Source organism: Pteropus medius, unplaced genomic scaffold (genome assembly GCF_902729225.1).
Source record: "Pteropus medius unplaced genomic scaffold, Ma_sr-lr_union100, whole genome shotgun sequence".
NCBI lineage: Eukaryota > Metazoa > Chordata > Mammalia > Chiroptera > Pteropodidae > Pteropus > Pteropus medius.
The window spans coordinates 21,898-39,163 of record NW_024353909.1 but is presented as its reverse complement, the minus strand read 5'-3'; the positions used below and the strand labels follow the sequence as shown (position 1 = coordinate 39,163).

General features: G+C 35.6%; 1 protein-coding gene and 1 pseudogene across 5 annotated transcripts in view; one reads left to right on the top strand and one right to left on the bottom strand.

Moving 5' to 3' along the window:
* CTCF (CCCTC-binding factor) overlaps positions 1–17,266 on the bottom strand; it is a 41,267-nt gene that overhangs the window by 21,225 nt on the left and 2,776 nt on the right. For 2 of the 5 annotated variants that reach the window (XM_039851972.1, XM_039851975.1), the window contains exons 2-3: positions 15,633–15,749; positions 14,288–14,400 (exon numbers count right to left, since the gene is read on the bottom strand). The gene's annotated coding sequence lies outside the window, so the exon portion shown is untranslated. Of the gene's footprint in view, positions 1–242; positions 404–14,287; positions 14,401–15,632; positions 15,750–17,266 lie in introns of all 5 variants that reach the window. The other 3 variants (XM_039851974.1, XM_039851977.1, XM_039851973.1) reach the window with 2 other exon arrangements.
* Positions 7,499–7,617, top strand: LOC120593993 (uncharacterized; annotated as a pseudogene).

Sequence of the window (17,266 nt, the reverse complement as noted above, 5' to 3'; positions counted from 1 at the left end):
TGTGGGTAACTTTACCTAACTTCCTCCAGAAGGGAGTCTCTCCTCAGAATCAATAACCTAATAAACTAGACAAGGTCTCTTTCTCCACTCCTTGGGGACTGTGTTCTCCCAGCTGTGTCACCACTCCCGCAACCCTCTCATCTCTGACCTATCTCCACCATTCCGCTATGGACTCAGATCTGCCTCCTGCTTCCACTCAGTTTCTCTGAGACAGAGACAAAGAGAGAGACAGACAGACTCACTCTCAGATTCTCTGCCTCTTTCCTTGCTTGAGTCAGCCATGTTTTCTAAGTTTTGTAAAATCTTCTTGTGGATCAACACCCTAAAAGGAGGTTTACATTTACTTCCCGGACACAACTTTTTATTCCAGATTATCAAAGTATGTTAGTTTATTTGTAGAAATCTGAAAAATGAAGCACATAAAAATTTTATTAAAAGTTGTTCATAATTTCTATACCTAATAACCAAGCACACTCTGGTGTTGTCTCAGTGCTTCCCTCTTATGGATATATATTTTTTATGTAGATACTATATTATACATATAATTTGCATACATTTGTATATGGCTCTGCTCTCCTATTTTAAGAAATTGTCCTTGCCAAAAAGGACTCCACTCCCTCCTTAGCTCTCTGTGGTCCTTCTATTTGGTCCACAAGCACCACTCACCAAGAACCACACCACTAACACGAAGGCCTTCCCCTCATCCTCAACCTCAAGTTTCTCTGGCATCTAACAGTACAAAACTCATATTCCTCCTTCAACAGCCTCTTTTCTCTCTTGGCTCCTGCCTTTCTTAGATCTCCTCCCTTGCCTCTGAGAGCTCTGCTCTGTAGCCTTTCTCTGTAGCCTTTTTTACTTCAGCTATCTCTACACAGAGGTCTTTCAAATCCACACATGCATCTCAGTTTTACTGCCTAAAGGATGTCTCTATGTGGATGTTTGTCTGTCATCTTTGACTCGATGGCATTGGATGAGGAATAAAGAAACCTGAACTCTAGTACCTAATCTATTACTAATCAACCAAATGAACTTGCCAAAGCAGGTTAGTCCTCTGAGCCGCAGTATCACACATAAAATGGAACTCCGAAGACCAGATCCTTCCTGTATTTTCTATCATCTTGGTGAAAAAGTGAAGCTTAGGAATACATTTTTTTAATCATTCGAGTTCTGGGTAGAAGGTGAGCAGGAGAAGGTTCCTTCAGACTAAAGCAGGGTGATCCTTGCATCAGGGGATGAGAGGGTTGGAAGAGAGGAAAACTAGCCCCAAAACATCCTCCCGAGTGGGAGGATGCAGAGGTCTAGCCTCCAACGCAGAGGACTCTGAGGGCCGCTCATGCTCCTAGACCACTAGTGTGGCCTGCATCCTTGGGGAGCCTGCTTGATCAGCCCTGTCTTCTTGCTTCAGTTTGTTCTCTGCCAGCTCTATGTTGCTCAAATCTTTCCCATCTTAAAACTCCCCTTAACTCCACCTGACCATTTAGCATCTGCCATCTCTCTATTCCCTCCATGCTCAACCCTACACTTGCTCTCTCCATTCCTTTATTTCTCTTCCAAGCCTCAGTTCACCAATCTGGTTTCTGTTCCTTAATACTCTGAATTCCTCTGAGGCCAGCAAATCCAAGACACTTTTCTATCCTTATCTGACTTGACCTCTCTGTGGAATCCAGCATTCTCTTCCAGGCTTCATCTCAGAATTATGCCAAACTATCAGATTATTTGGTATACCTGAATCACATGGCCTTATCCTCTACAGAACTGCTTTCACCAAGTTTTGTTTTGGCATTATGCCCTTGGTTTACACTAAAAGATACAGGGGAGAAATTTCATTTGGGGTTACATGCTTGGAAAAGCTTTTCTTCAACTAAGGAATTTTTTCTTTTCATTGTTAAGACCTATGTAATAGGATTGTGTTACTATTTTTTTAGTTGGTCACACATTGAACCATTTTTTCCCTCTCAAACAGTGTAGTAATAACTTTCTATTCTAATTGGTATTTTCTGGAGTTTTGACTTCATGTAATTTATTATTTGTATTTTCTATACATTTCTTTAAATTCCTTTTCAAACAAGGTGGGCTATAAATAAACATGAAATTGTATACAGTATACATAAATATATAGACAATAGGAAATACAGAAAAAATGACAAAGTTATACCATTCTTAAACATAACAAAATAAAAATAACCTCCACCCAAAATATGCAGACCTATCTGAAGATTACAAAACTCTTCCAGGAGGCATAAAAGACCTCACTAAATAGAGACAAACATTGTAAAGATGTTAATTCTTTCTATTTTATATAAAGTAATTTAAAAAAATCTGTCTGAAAAACAAACAAGATATTGACTATAACAATAAAATTTTTTAAAAATGAAGGTAACCTTTCATTTCCAAATGCATTACAAAGCCACAATAATACAGTATAGTACTGTCACTATCACAGACAACTTAAACATGAGAATTCAGAACAACTTCCTAGCATATAAAAAGTTGTCATTTTAAATTAGGGGCAAAAGAGGATTATTTCATAAAAGGTACCAAAAAAACTGTTTAGAAAACACTGTGTTATATCTTTAATCCATCAGGAATATATTGTTGTCTATGAGACAGACATTAATGACCAAACCAAACAAAAACAATAAAACCCAAAACCTTAAAAAAAAAAGATATAGGTGAATAGCCTTTGATTTCAGAATGAGGAAGGTTCTGTGCTTAGATGCATAGGTAATAGAAGCCAGAGGAAATTGCTAAGATTTTGACCACCTTAAAGTTAAAAAAACAACAACTTATATATATAACAAAGGATTAATATCCTTACTATATAAGTAATTTAAAAATTTATAAGAAAAAGACGAACAGCAAAAGAGAACACTGGGCAAAGGACACAAATAGATAACTCAAGAAATACAAATGGCAGATGAATTAAAAAAAACACAACTGAATTTCCTTAACACTAAAAGAAATGCAGATTAAAATAATGTGACGGTATTTTATCTATTAAATACTGTTTACTGCTAAGCCTGTTTTAAAGGATAATCCCCAATGTTGGTCATGGTGCAGTGAAATCAGCAAGGGAACTGGTGATATGAATGGGGTATTTTAAAAATATTCTAATTGTAATCCAGTAATCTCACTTCAGACCTTATGCCCAGAAATAATCCGAGATGAATACCAAGATTACAAGAACATTATCAATCAAAATGAATGATATAGCTACAAAATGGAATATTATACAGACATTACAAATCACGTTTTAATGTAATACTCAGCATGAGGAAAATACTTGTTCCATATTTTAGAAGGAATACAAAATAATAATAAAAAAAGGAGAAGCAGAATGGAATAGTCATTAAGAACTTAGGCAAAAAAAAAAAAAAAAAAAAAAGAGAGAGAGCTTAGGCTTTTCAGTTAGAGACCTGCATCCCAATTCTGGTTCTTCTATTTACTACCAGTGTGATCTAGAGTGAGATATGCCACCTCTCTGTGCCTCTATTTCCTTTTCTACAAAACAGAGATAATAATGGTATGCACTTTGGAGTATGTCATAAAGATTAAATAAAACAAATCATGCGTGCACGCACAGAACCTAGCTGCTATGCTCCTCCATTTCCTTATAGGGCACCCCAGGAAGCAATGAATACGTGTTAGGTGAACAAATATAGGACATTTCAGTTTCCTAGACTCAATCACAAGCCCTAGATAAACATTCCCCACAAAAATGACTTATTTGATAAACTACTGAATTTCTGTAGGATGAGGGCAGCAACCAGTTGATAGAACCAGCTGACTGACCCAAAGCAGGGATGAAAGAGGAAATGAAGAGCCCAAAAGGAACAGAACAGCCTCCCAAGCTGGTCTCTCTTACTAGCCTGTCCAGCATATCACTGCCAGACTAACTCTTCCTGAAATGAGGTGCGAAAAATGCATAATGACTGAGACTTACTGAATCAATGCCAAGTTCTTCAGCTTTACTCCCAGAGCTCTGTACAATTTGTTCCCATCCTTTCTACACATCCAACCTTACCTTTTAGGCATCTTCCACACAAGACATACTATCTTGTCCCCTCTCAGCTCAAGCCATCCCCTAAATCAGTCTTCTCAACCTTGACCAGTGCAGATGGACCTCGTTTTTTTTTTTTCCCCACTGTAGTATATTGTTCTATGTCTGGGTCTTTCCTCCAAATAGACTATTATCTTAACAATAAAGGCAGGAACTATGTTATGTCTTTTACTTCTGTATCCTCTATAGCAATGAATACAAAACAGTAAACAGAAGACATTCAATATTGGTGACACTGTCAAACAAAATATGTACAAATGGTTCCCGTACATGACAAGAGCAGGAAGGGAACATAGAAAAACAAAACACTGTTCATATGCTATGTGGAAGCTTAACTATATGAGTGTATTTTTATTAATAAGTTTGTGTCAGAGGAAAATAAAAAATCCTAACGGAATTATAGGTCAAATTTTTAAAAAAATCTTGTCATGTAAAAATAAAAGCTAATTGTGAATATACTAATTTTCGAAGACATTAAGACAGTAATTTGTCACCATTTATATAGCTATATAGCAAATATGTCAGGTTATTTCCCAGAGAAAAACAACCAAAATAACCTTTAATATTTACCACTGCAGAGTTTAGTCATTTGGGGATATTGGTTATTATAAAATATACATGTACTAAGAATAATACATGTGTACTGAGAATAAGATAGTAGAGAAGGACAATTTCCAGGAGTATTTTATAAACAAAACCACAACTTTTTAAATATACTATTAAAAACCCCAACTTATTTATGGAGCAGATCAGAAATCTGTCTACACTCTTGGGAAGAAATAGTACCCCCAAGTCCCCAGAAGCTTCCATAACCCCAGCCATTCTGAAACAATTTAACATGAAGGTCACCTAACAACTCGCCTGATTCAGACTGCTCAATACAAAACCATTAGACATCATTAGAAGGCAGAGAGAAGAGGAGATACCCTGTAGCTTTCTCTTTTCCAGAGTTTTAAATTAGAAGAATGTATTACCCCAGAAGACTGAAAAACCTAGTTCAGCACTGACTGTAGGGAACATTAAGTGCCATTATGAAAGGGGAAAAAAGGGATTAAAGATAATCAGTTTCTTCTTAGAATGAAAGGAAATCCTAAGAGAATTTTATTAGACAGAGGCATTAGTAAAAAAGAATAAAAATTATTACCCTTCTGGAACAAATGTTAGGTTTAAAAAGTCAAATAAAATAACTATTTTACTCTATGTCTGAAAATATATACACCATCATCTTAAGAGCTTAAAAGACAGCAAAACAAAATATCATGACCATTAATAGCTGTGAATGAGTACCAGGAAACTTGCAGACTACAATAAAGAATGGGGAGGAGCTGGGTGGAAAGGATGACTCAGTCTGAGAAGCAGAAAAATATTAGTGACCATTTATTTCACAGTGATAGGAAACAGAAGTAGCCTTTATCTAAAGTAGTACTCACCTAACTCAGTCACATATACAACCCCATTTCCCTGTTCTGTGCCATTAATTTTAAAAAGAACATTTGGGGCAATTTTTTTTTTTAAAGAATTAAAAGGGAAATAAAATAGCTCTTAAGTTAAAAAAAAGTTAAGAGCATTCCACTTTTTTGTTGTTGTTATTCAGTCCCTTCTCCCTAATTGTTAATATTAAAAGGTAGTCAAAACAATTATCCTAACAGCTACTTGAAAAAAAATATTTAAGGAGCTTTGAATCTAGGAAATACACCCTAATAAAATATTTGTAATGGCAACACAGTGAAACTACCACAGAAAGAGGTGAAAGAGTTCTTTTGCAGGAGGGCTTCAAAGAGAGGAAGAGCTAAAGCTAGACATTCATTCAAGGGTAAAATGAACCCTGCTAGGCAGACTACAGTAGAGAGCAGCATCCTAGCAGAGAAAACAGTATATGGAAAAAACTTATTAGAGGAATTACACAAATTTTGTGCAAAAATATTCAATGTAACTGAGTGGAAATGTACTAAACCATCTCAAATTTGTTATTGTATCCTGGTTTCAGGGGCCATGTTCTCGCTCAAGGGTAGCCTGTTTATTTCACTTGTTGAACATTCACAACTGAAACAGAAGACAAAGCTTATCTGGGAGTCAACTTGCTAGTGCTACTGCACTGATTGGAGGCTGCCTCTCAAGCATATGCTGTCCCTCTCTGCTTTCTATAGCCTGAATAACACTTTTGCTGGCATACGGCAACCTAATGCCTCACTTCCTTGACTATATCCCTGAAAGCAGTTCAGAGTTACACTGTCTTTGGAGCAGTCCTACAGTCTTTTATCACTGGGAATAGCAGAAAGGGTGGGAATCTGTGACAAGTCTATCACCTTGAATAAATGTTATAAAAAGGAATAAATTTCTCTCTCTCTCTCACACACACACACACACGCACAGTAGAATTTAGACATCTAATAGGAAATAGATGGACTTTGGGGCACATTCTACCTGGGCAGTGGTTCCCAAACCTGGTTGGTATCAGAATCACCTGGTGAGCTTTTAAATACATAGATCCCAGAGATTCTGATTCATTAGGTCCAGAGTGGGAGAGACTTTATTTCAAAACGTCCCCAGGGTGGCTCCGTAGTATAATGGTTAGCACGTCTGCTTTATATGCAGAAGGTCCTGGGTTCGTGGCTCACCAGACCATACCCCGGGTGCGCCAAGCCCCAGGTGCATGCCGTGAGTGTGTGGGGGGAGACACCCCACCTTCAGAGATCCAGTTCTTAAAAGAGAAACGGCAACATCCAAAGGTCAGGGGTGGAGGTGGAAGGGAGAGGGTGGAATTAAAGAGAAAACAAACAAACAAAAAAAAGTCCTCAGATGATTCTGATACAAAATCTCTGCTGACTGTGGCTTAGAAGTGACTGACCTAAAATACAATAGTTATTCATCCTAAATATAGGTCTACATAAATCCAAGCTACTCAAATACTCACGGTTCTCTACTATGAGAATGTCTGGTTCGTTCTTTAAAACAAATAACTTTTGCTTATGAAAATAAATCTACAATGTCTATCTCAAAACTAACATGATTCCCATAAGCAGTAATGGAATGTCTAATTCAAGAAAAAAGTTCTAAGGTTTAACCTCTATTATGGATACCATTAATACCAAAGCTCTCTCTAGATGGTATGGCATAAACTCAACACATGGCAGAAGGAAAAAGGAAAAAAAAAGAGAAATGGACTATAATAACAGAGTGAACTCATGCTTTGCAATGTGTTATCAGTGACCATGTGGCCACTGCTCTAGTGTCTCTATAACCCCACACTCATGAAGGCTATTTGGTAGAATAAAGACAATTTTTATTTGTTAAATGGTGTCCCTATAAGGTCAATGTTAAATTAGGAGCCGACAGCTTAAATTTAACAATGCACACCTGTACCAAAGGCATAATAATGGCAATAAAAAATGGCAACACATCTTGTCTTTGAATAAAGATCAAGAAATAGTTATATCAGTCTACGGCCTTACTACCCTGAATAAGCCTGATCCCGTCTGAACTCGGAAGCTAAGCAGGGTTGGGCCTGGTTAGTATTTGCATGGGAGACCACCTAGGAAGATCAGGTGCTATAGGCATAAAAAATAAAAAAAAATAAGGGACCATAAGCTGACAAGGTTCTTGCAATCTGTGAGGTCAAACAAGAGTTGCCTTGCCTAAAAATTAAAAAAAAAAAAAAGAAAAGAAAAGAAAAAGAAAGAAAAAAACAGTTATATCAAAAAAAAGTAAGGTATCTTTAATGAGTAAACTGTATAGCAGCATAAAATATGGACAATAGTTAAAGTGTTATTCCATAGACAGAACAAAAGAAATCTGAAAAAGGATATACACATATAGGAACAAAGACACACAGAAGTTTCAACAACAAAAGAAACAATGTTACTTTGAATATCAGATTATGAAAACAAGTAATCATCAATTTGGTTACTCCTTAGAAATATGGAAACAAATATAGGGAAAAAGGAAATACAGTAGCTTGATCAAAAAATTAGAGGGGGATTATATATTTATAAAAGGAGAGAAGGAACAAAGGCCCTGTCTGACAAGGAGCCAGAAAGAAAAAAAAATTATAAAATTTATTCCCAAGAGGAAATCAAGTCACTATTATTTTATAGTCTCAACATATACTTACGACAAAAAAATTTTAAATAGAAGTAGAAAGTTACAAGACATAAATAAAACAGAAACACAAGAAATACTAAAACAATTGAGAGTATCCTCTATTATTAAGAATAGTTGTGTATCATACCTCTGTGAATATAAAATACCTGTATCTGCTTTACGATAGTGAATATGTTATGCTAGGGTTTACCTAAACAAGTAAAAAGCAGTGGGCAGAAATAATCTATAAATTTCAGTGGTTCAAATGGACTATACTAAAAATAGAGGTGCTAACTAACACCAGCCTCCAAGGATTGTCTGTTCTTATCACAGAGGAATCACTAAAGGATTCTGAAAAAGTCCTGGGTTATCCAGAAAGAGATAAATAAGCTCAACAGTCTTGGTATTAGATACCAAGGCTTTAATATCAGTGACAGCCAGAACCTATTCATACTTTGTACATATGGATAAACTTTAAAGTTGGTGATGGTATTTAAAAAAATTCTGACAAATACATACTGAAAATCTTGTGTCAGTGCATAGGTATAGTATACTTGAGGGCAGTAATGTATACTCTCCATGTTGTTTTTGTATACCATTTTGCCTCTTAGCTTTATTTGTAAAATGAGGGGAGTGCCAGATGACTTCTAGCTTTAACAGCCTATGTATTTTTTACATTACCATTAGAAAAATTCCTATAGGTAAGAAGAGAATAAGGATCACCACTTTTCAGCTAAAAAAAAAAAAATCAGACTGACAATTTTAACAGCTGCATATAGTGAGGCTGTATACAAGAGTGAAGGAAAAGATGGTTTTCTAGCTTTGCAGTCCCCTTGTCTGTAACCCAGAAATCAGGCAGAAGTCTCTGAAACCTATTTAGATGAAGATGGCTAATGTATACCAACCACTCTACTGAGTGGCACTTATATCTGAAGTCCAAGAATTTTAGAGAAATTCCTGTCAGGCAAAATGCTATAAACATAAGATACAATCTACCTGACTGGCTCTGTTCTCCCTCCATTAGTTTATGTTTTAAACCAGAAGGCTGCTCAAAGTCAAGGTATAACCACTGTTTGCATAACTCCCCACCCACTGCACAGAGCATTAAGATAGCAGCTTTTTTCTTCAAAAGCCCTCACTAACCTAGGACATTCTAGGACTCTATTTCCTCCTTCCTTGTTGGGAAAGCTAGTGTATCATCTACCTCTTTCAAAATAAGAAACAGAAGATTTAGTTTCAGTGTAAAAAATTCTTAGCAATAAATAGCTATATACTTGACAGGATAATCTCCTTAGCCATTAGCTAAGATGTATACTTATCTAGAAGTCCTAAATCAGCAACTATCTACTACTGAGAACATTCGAAAATAGGATCAAAAAAGGATTCAGAATAGATTAGGAAAAAAAAAAAAGACATTTCGAAATCTATTCTCTCAAATTCTATTCTCTCAAATTTAAAATTAACTTGGCTCTCACTCAAAGTCAATTTACTCTTGTCAGAAATAATTCAAACAATGAGGAATAAGAGAGGCAAAAAGCTAGAGCCAACAAGAAACTAAGGTCCTCAAAGAAAAAGGTTAGAAAACTTAACATCCAGCAATAAGAGAAGTACGTTCCCAGTAATTTGAAGTAAAAAAGGTATCTAACAGGGATAATGTTCATTAACATATAACATGAAGAAGGTTATAAAAGAAGATGGATAGGATTCCAAATTAGTTTAACAAAATAAAACTAGACAAACAGCGATTCTAGTGAATCTAGTGATTCAGCTGGCATTACACCTTGCCTGGACCAGTGCAATGGCCTCCAACTAGTTTCTCTGCTTCTCCTATTGCTCCCTTATCACCCATTTTTTCACAGTGGCCGTAACTTTCTAAAATGTAAACTCATTCTCAGCAAGGACACTTCCCTTCTGAAACCTCTCATGCAAAACTCTTAGGCTGACGTCTAAACCCTTTCACTAGGCCTACAGGGTACTGCAGGGGGCCCTATCAACAGATCTGTGTCCAGCCTCATACACTCTGCTCTAATCATACCAAACTGCTTTCAATAGCAGAACATTTTAGGTTTCTCTTCTGCTGCTTCTCAGTCTTTGTACATGCATTTCTTCTTCTACGAATACACAAGCAATTCAACTCCTACAAATTTACCCAACAGACATTAGTATATGTGCCTTAAGAGCTATATGCAAGGATATCCACTAGAGTATCTTTCTCTAACAGCGAAAGACTGAAAAACAAATCAAATGTCTAGAACATGTATAGCATATTAATTGTGATTTTTAAAAAAGATACACAAATAAATGTTTATATATACATAGCATTTTCTCTGGAAGGGTATAAAAAAAAACTGGTAATATTTATTACATCTGGGGAAGAAAACTGAGGAATCAGAGGTGGATAGTTATCACTTTTCACCATTACCATTTTGTACTGTTTGAAATATTTCTCCCCATGTGCTTATATTGAATGTGATAATCATAGAACACTGGCATAGCACAATTACATTTTGTTTTAAAAAGTGTATTATATGTACATGCCCATTCATAAAAGCATAGGAAAAAACCCAAAAGGGAGCACACCAAACTATTATTAGTGTTTATCTCTGAGGAAAGAAATTAAAAAGGTTCTTTAGATTCTAGTATTATTCTACAATTACTAGATTTTTCCAAAGAATAAAACTAAACTTTACTTGGATGATACAAAAAAGTTTAAGACCAAGTTTAAGTGAGGAAAGTTGTAAGAATTATCTCTGCAACTTCAATTCCCTCTAACGCTTAGGCAGATATATGGCTGCCAGTACCCTCCTCCTGTTACTCTTCCTCATACCTGCACTTCTGCAAGCGTTGTAGCAAGGCTCTCCAATCCACCCAAGAAGTTTAGACTTTACTGCCAGAGTAAATTAGGCAAAAATTCCTTTTATTTCGTTATATTTATCAGAAAGCTTCTGTGTACCAGATTCTTTTCTTTTTAAAAATTATATAAAAATTGTATAAAAAGAATAAATTGTAAGTTGCCAGAAGCAGGGAGTGGGGGTGGGAGAAGTGGGTGAAGGAGGTATAAATTTAAAGAAAAAAAAAAAAAAAAGAATCTTAACAGATGTGACATAACTTCATTGAAGGGAGTTGGGGAAACATTTACTTAAGTAACTTAGAAAATGAGTAGAGACTGTAAGACTAAGGACTAAAAGAACTATACATAAGTACTCTACTGTAGTTAATAAAGTCATTTCCTGTGGAAGTGTAGGTTAACAATTCTGATACCACTATACATGTATACTGTGTTTGAGCAAATAGCAAATAGATGAATAGTGGTGGTAAAAAAAAAAAAAAGTTAAAAAGTTAAAATTAAAAAAAAAAAAAGAAAGAAAGAAAGAAAGAAAAAGGTGATGTGCCAAAGACAAAAGAGTAAACAAGGTCTACTCTTTCCATATGGACACATTCTGACATTCTTTTTTCTTTCGTACGTGATGTTATCTCTCTGCATGGATTATTCCCTACTTAATCTACTGAATTTGTACTCCCCCCAAAAACAGTAACAACAACTACAAACCCAAAAGCTTGGCTTGTCCAATGAAAACCCAGGCTTTCAATTATATTGCTTCAGCTAAAAGTTTATAGATTAATTCAGGAAGCAATATATTCTTGGTTCTCGGCTATAACTGCCTTCCACAAAACAAGGGAAAAAAATATATAATACAATAGAAGAAAACTTATATAAGCAAGACTAAATCTATAGGTTTATATAAACATTCTGGTTTATATCCACTCTCCTACCAATATATACACACATATTTACTCACATGAGATTACACTGTGCACACTATTTGATAATCTGCTTTATGCAGTATGTCTCAAATATCTCTCCATTTCAGTATTTTCCATACATAATGTACATTATACATATATAGCTATGTATAATGACTGCATGACATTCTATTATATAGATATATCAATTTAATCTATCCTCTATTGTTGAATAATGTTAGTCCCAATATTTGGTAATTCTGATTTAATAAAAAAAAAAAAGGGAGGGAGGGGAGACTATTTGTATTATAACTGTTATACAAACTATAGAAAACCAAGAAAAATCACCCCAAACCTAATCACCTTACCAACACTAGTTTTTTATTTTGTTTTGACTAGTGTTTTGATGTCTTTGCATTTCATTTTTTTCCCTTAGGCATTCATTCATTCAAACAATTACTTATTGAGTTCTTGCTATGCCCCGGGTTTTTACTTAGGTTTTTCTTTACTTTATTCCATAACAATTTTTTTTTGTACTATATTTTTAAAAAACTTCTCATAAGTGCTTTGCTGGTTAGGTCTTCCTCCCAATCAGCTCTTTTAAGTGGTTGTCAAACATCACTCCCAAAATTGGATGTGACCTTGTTTACTTATCTATCTCTACTGCTCAATAAATGTTCTGATTACTTGAATTTCCTCATCCATAAAGTCCCACTTTAGATCACTTAACTCATTTGTTCAGTTAAATGTAAAATATGTACAATTACCAACTACTGCTAAAGTTTAAAGACCATCGCTTTACCTCTATATAGCACATTGTAGTTAGTTACATATGCAGTTGACCCTTGAACAATGTAGGGGTTAGGGGTTTGACCCCTGCACAGTCAAAAATCCGAGTGTTAATTTTTGACTTTCCAGTCAGCCTTTCCCATCTGTGAATCAAAAACAGTATTTTCAGTCCACGGCAGGGAATGCAAAAACACTGTTTTTGATCTGCAGTTATTAGAGCTAACGGTATTTATTGGGAAAAAAACAACAACCCATGTATAAGTGGACCCATGCAGTTCAAACCTGTGTTGTTCAAGGGTCAATTGTATGTATTTCCCCCTTACAATACTCATTTAACTGCCTATAAACCTGTAACAAAGTATATATGTCAATTTGCAAATGAGGAAAGGAAGGCAAACTTGCCCAAGGCCATACAGCTATTAGGCTGCACAGCTCAGATCTGATGCCTTGATAAGATTAAAATAAAATTTTATGCTCCTTTTGTATCTCCTAATACACCTAGATGAAGGTCTCTCCACCAGAAAGCCTTTTCCAACATCTTTCACTAACGCCTGTAGCTGACCATCCCTCCCTGGACTCTAAACACACTTTTATCAGAACATCTACAACACTCATTTACAGATCTCTTGCCCCATACTTGACTTTTGCCCCATACTCGACTTCAAGACCCTCAAGAAAAAGATCCTTTTCTCATTCATCTTTGAATCCCTATTACCTAATGCAGTGGCTGGCACAAAGTAGAAACGCAAGTGTTCAAAGTATGATATAAGCACATTACAAATATTCAATAAACACTATAGATATTCAGAGCACATATAAATATCTGAATTGATCCAATTCATATCATTACAGAGAGTCACACTAAGGTATATCTAGAACCGATTAGGTTTAAATATAAAACTTGTATTCGAAAAGCAGGCATTATCAACATAGAAAATGTAATTTTTAAGTGCCACTTACATTAAGAGTAATACATTAGTAACAATACTTAGTAATGGTAAAACACACAAAAGTTAACAGATGCCTTTCAATAATTATCTTTAGGAGTCACAAGGTCCACAGTTTAGGATTTAGCCATTTCATTATGACTACTTAATAAAGTGTGGAGGAGGGTAACAAAAATCAGTATAAATTGTTAATTACGCTCAAGTTAACATGACATTGTTTTAAAAATTGTTTTAGAAAATTTATAGTTTTAGAACTGATTCTGCTCACTGCTTCCCCCTTACAATTCTTATATCACTGGAATGGTCCTGACAATATTTCTGACTTGGTCCAACCATCTAAAACCATCTACCAATCTGTGCAGTGCTTACAGAAGTCAGGCATGTGTAGGAACATGTATGCAAGCAAACAAGCACCATATAATACAATTTAACTTCTATATTCCATAGTAGGATACTACAGGGTACAAAATAAGGAGCTGGATGGTAGAGCTCAAAAATATTGCTTCTCAAATGTTTCCACTGTAGTACCTATACAAAGAACACTTTCCACTCCCAGGCACCTCTGCCCCATTTAGTTGAAGACCTGTGTAATCTTAAGCCAGTCATACACAGTGCACATTATGCTCCTAAAATATATATTTAATATAAAAAATTTTTAATTACTTACCAGTTAAATTACTTAACTCACCGCCCCCTCAATGAGCACAATTGAAGCTCCAAGAAGCTGGGTCATGTTTATCTTGTGGCTTCAAGTACCCCGGAATCATATCACTTTGTACCCTAAGGGTATTCATATCCCAGTTTGAGAAACAGGGATTAAACTAGCCATAACACTTAAAAGTGACCAACATGTTCCTATGACCCCATTCCCCAAACTCTTAAGGCCAGTTTCCTCAACAGCTTTTCAAATCAATAATTTCTCTTTTTAGTAGGTTATTATTATGTACTCTTTGTCAAAAGTTCTAAAAGAAGCTGTAGGATACAAGTTAATTCTGGAATGACAGAAAACCAGCACAAAGACTTTGTCCTTCCCATCTACTTAAGTACCAAGATGCTCATTTAGAAAATAGAGATTGAAGAATAGTAGAGCTTTCATTCCTGTTCCCTTCCTCCTTTCCTGTTCTAGGCATAATGTACAAGAAATATCGTAGTAGTCGCTTAGATGATTCATTCATATAAACTTAACTAATCTCTGCATTGGTAGTTTCTACCTCTATACTCCTTATTGCCATTACACAAATGCAATGAAATGATTTTCACATTTTCTAAGGGATAAGAAAGATGTGCTTCCTGGTAGCCTGAGCAGATATACTTTTCACATCCAGAACCCTAGTTGATTGTTTATGAGATCCCAAAGCCTTAGTAGACCCTGACATTTGAGAAGGCTGTTTCAAGTACCCTGTGATGCCAGTTATATTTTACAGGAGAAATTGTGGGCTAAAGTAAAGTAACTCTTTCAAATTTTTAAAAGATTATTGATAATGACTGTAACTAACATTCTGATGCAAACATGGGCTAGGTTAACTCAATTAAGACAATTTTTATCCAGGATACCAGATTTCCCAAGAACAGGATTCCAACTATTCTTCATCAGAATTACAAATTGCCCCAGGCCATGGGCTTTCGAACTCATTTGCCAAGAGTCAAAATATATATTCCAGAGGTTTCTGTAGAAAAGCAGCCGACATTTCCAAAGGGTTTTTTATGTATTGGCTCAGAATGGTATTTCATGCTTGACACATATTCTTAACCATGAGAATAGCCTCTTTAATTGATGGTATTATTTTACATATGAGGCCTGAAGGAGAAGAAAAGTAACTTGCTCAGTGTCATCCAGCTAGTGTAAGGCAGTGCAGGGTTTCAAAATGAGGACTTGCTATAAAGCCTGTATGCCCTCAATACACCCACCCTCCTGCAACTCCTATGCCCAAGAATGATTCAGCAAATCCTCCAACCCCCATAAGATTTTATTACTCTTATTTTTAAGGCCAAGAAACGGAAATAGTATTTACCTCTCCGTGGCTGCAAAGTCAGTTTGAGGAGGGAAAACAGAAGCCAGCTCTCAAGCCCCTGGTCAGCAAACTGTCCACTAGTGCATCTTGTTCTTTGGCCCCAAGTTTGTGATCATTCTAAAACAGAAGCACAAATCATTTTATGAACACTAACTACACACAAATGCACATATAGTGTGAAAAACAAACTGAGGGCAAGATGAAGACTGATGACAATGGAAAAGAAACAATATACCAGTTAATGTGTCACCTTACTAATTGAGCCATTCTATAAATGTCTATGAAGCCAATAATAAAACATTCAGTTATTTAAGACATTTGCTAATTATATAAAGGACTAAAATTTATGATTACCAAAATATTGCTCCATTGTGATCTTGTAACCAAATAATGGCACATGTATATATATTCAAACTATCAAAAAATTCTTATAGATACAGTATAATAGTCCTTTAACAGTTTATTTCCTTATCTTCAGCAGGTAGCAGTTTTACTGATTGAGCTACATTACGATTAAAGACTATTTTTCAGTTTAATAAGATAACTACGGGGGGAGCTTTCACTGACCTTTGAAAATACTAAAAGCGCAATAATGAAATGCTTTTTTCTTAGTAAAAAAATACCAGTTTTCTCCCTAAATTACAAATAAATGAAATGTCAAACTTTGAGCAATAGTAGAGTGGAACTTACCTCCAAGGGGAGGTGGGGGGGTGGGAGGAGACTAACTCTCAAGTGAAATGAAAGAGCTAAGTTTGAACTAAGCTTTTCCAAAGAATTTGGTATATGAGGTACAACTAAGAGAGAATCCACCTCATAATTAACTAAAGCCCGCAACTCTAAGCTGATAAAATACTTTCCTAGATAAAGCTGAAGTCTTCTCTGTTGAGAGGCAATTTATAACAACTTAGAAGACTAATGTATCTAGTGCAAAAACCACTTTTGTATTGGAATCTATATACTATCGCCAGCATGCCTCAAAAGGCATTAGATTTTATAACACTGAAATGTAAGGGTAACTAAAAATGAGAATCTAGTGCAGAAAAATCACTATTTTTGGAGTATGTGTCAGCAGTCTATTCGTAATGCCACACCTTTGCATTCAGTATTAATCACTGAGAAAATGCACAAAGATACTGCCAGGGAAGATCTGAAGGTAACGACTAGAGAAAGTTTAGGGATGTTTAAAAAAAGAAATATGGTATGCCAAATCTACATATTCAGTTGCAAACCATGGTTTCCAAGATATATATTATTTGTCATTATTGTTTTCTAAATCTGTATGCTCTTTCTCAAAGTATTAAATTATGACAAATCTTAGTTGTTTGAAAAGGAACCTAATTTTTAGTGAAAAAGCCTGAAGTCATCTGAAACTAAGATAGGTAAATAAGGTAGAGAAATGGTCAATTAAGTTTCTGGTTTAAAAAAATGAAATGAAACCTACAAAATAGATGATGTGGAGTGAATTTAAGGCCAGCAGCATCCTAAAGCAAAAAACCAGTCTCTAGAGGAGACTTTCTGCTAGCAGGCACCATGGTGCAAGGCTCTGCCACAGGACTCCTCCTTAGGGCCCTCATTAACTACAGGTGACCCCACCACCACCCCCAAGGAACTCCTCAAGCCACCCAGAAGTCTTA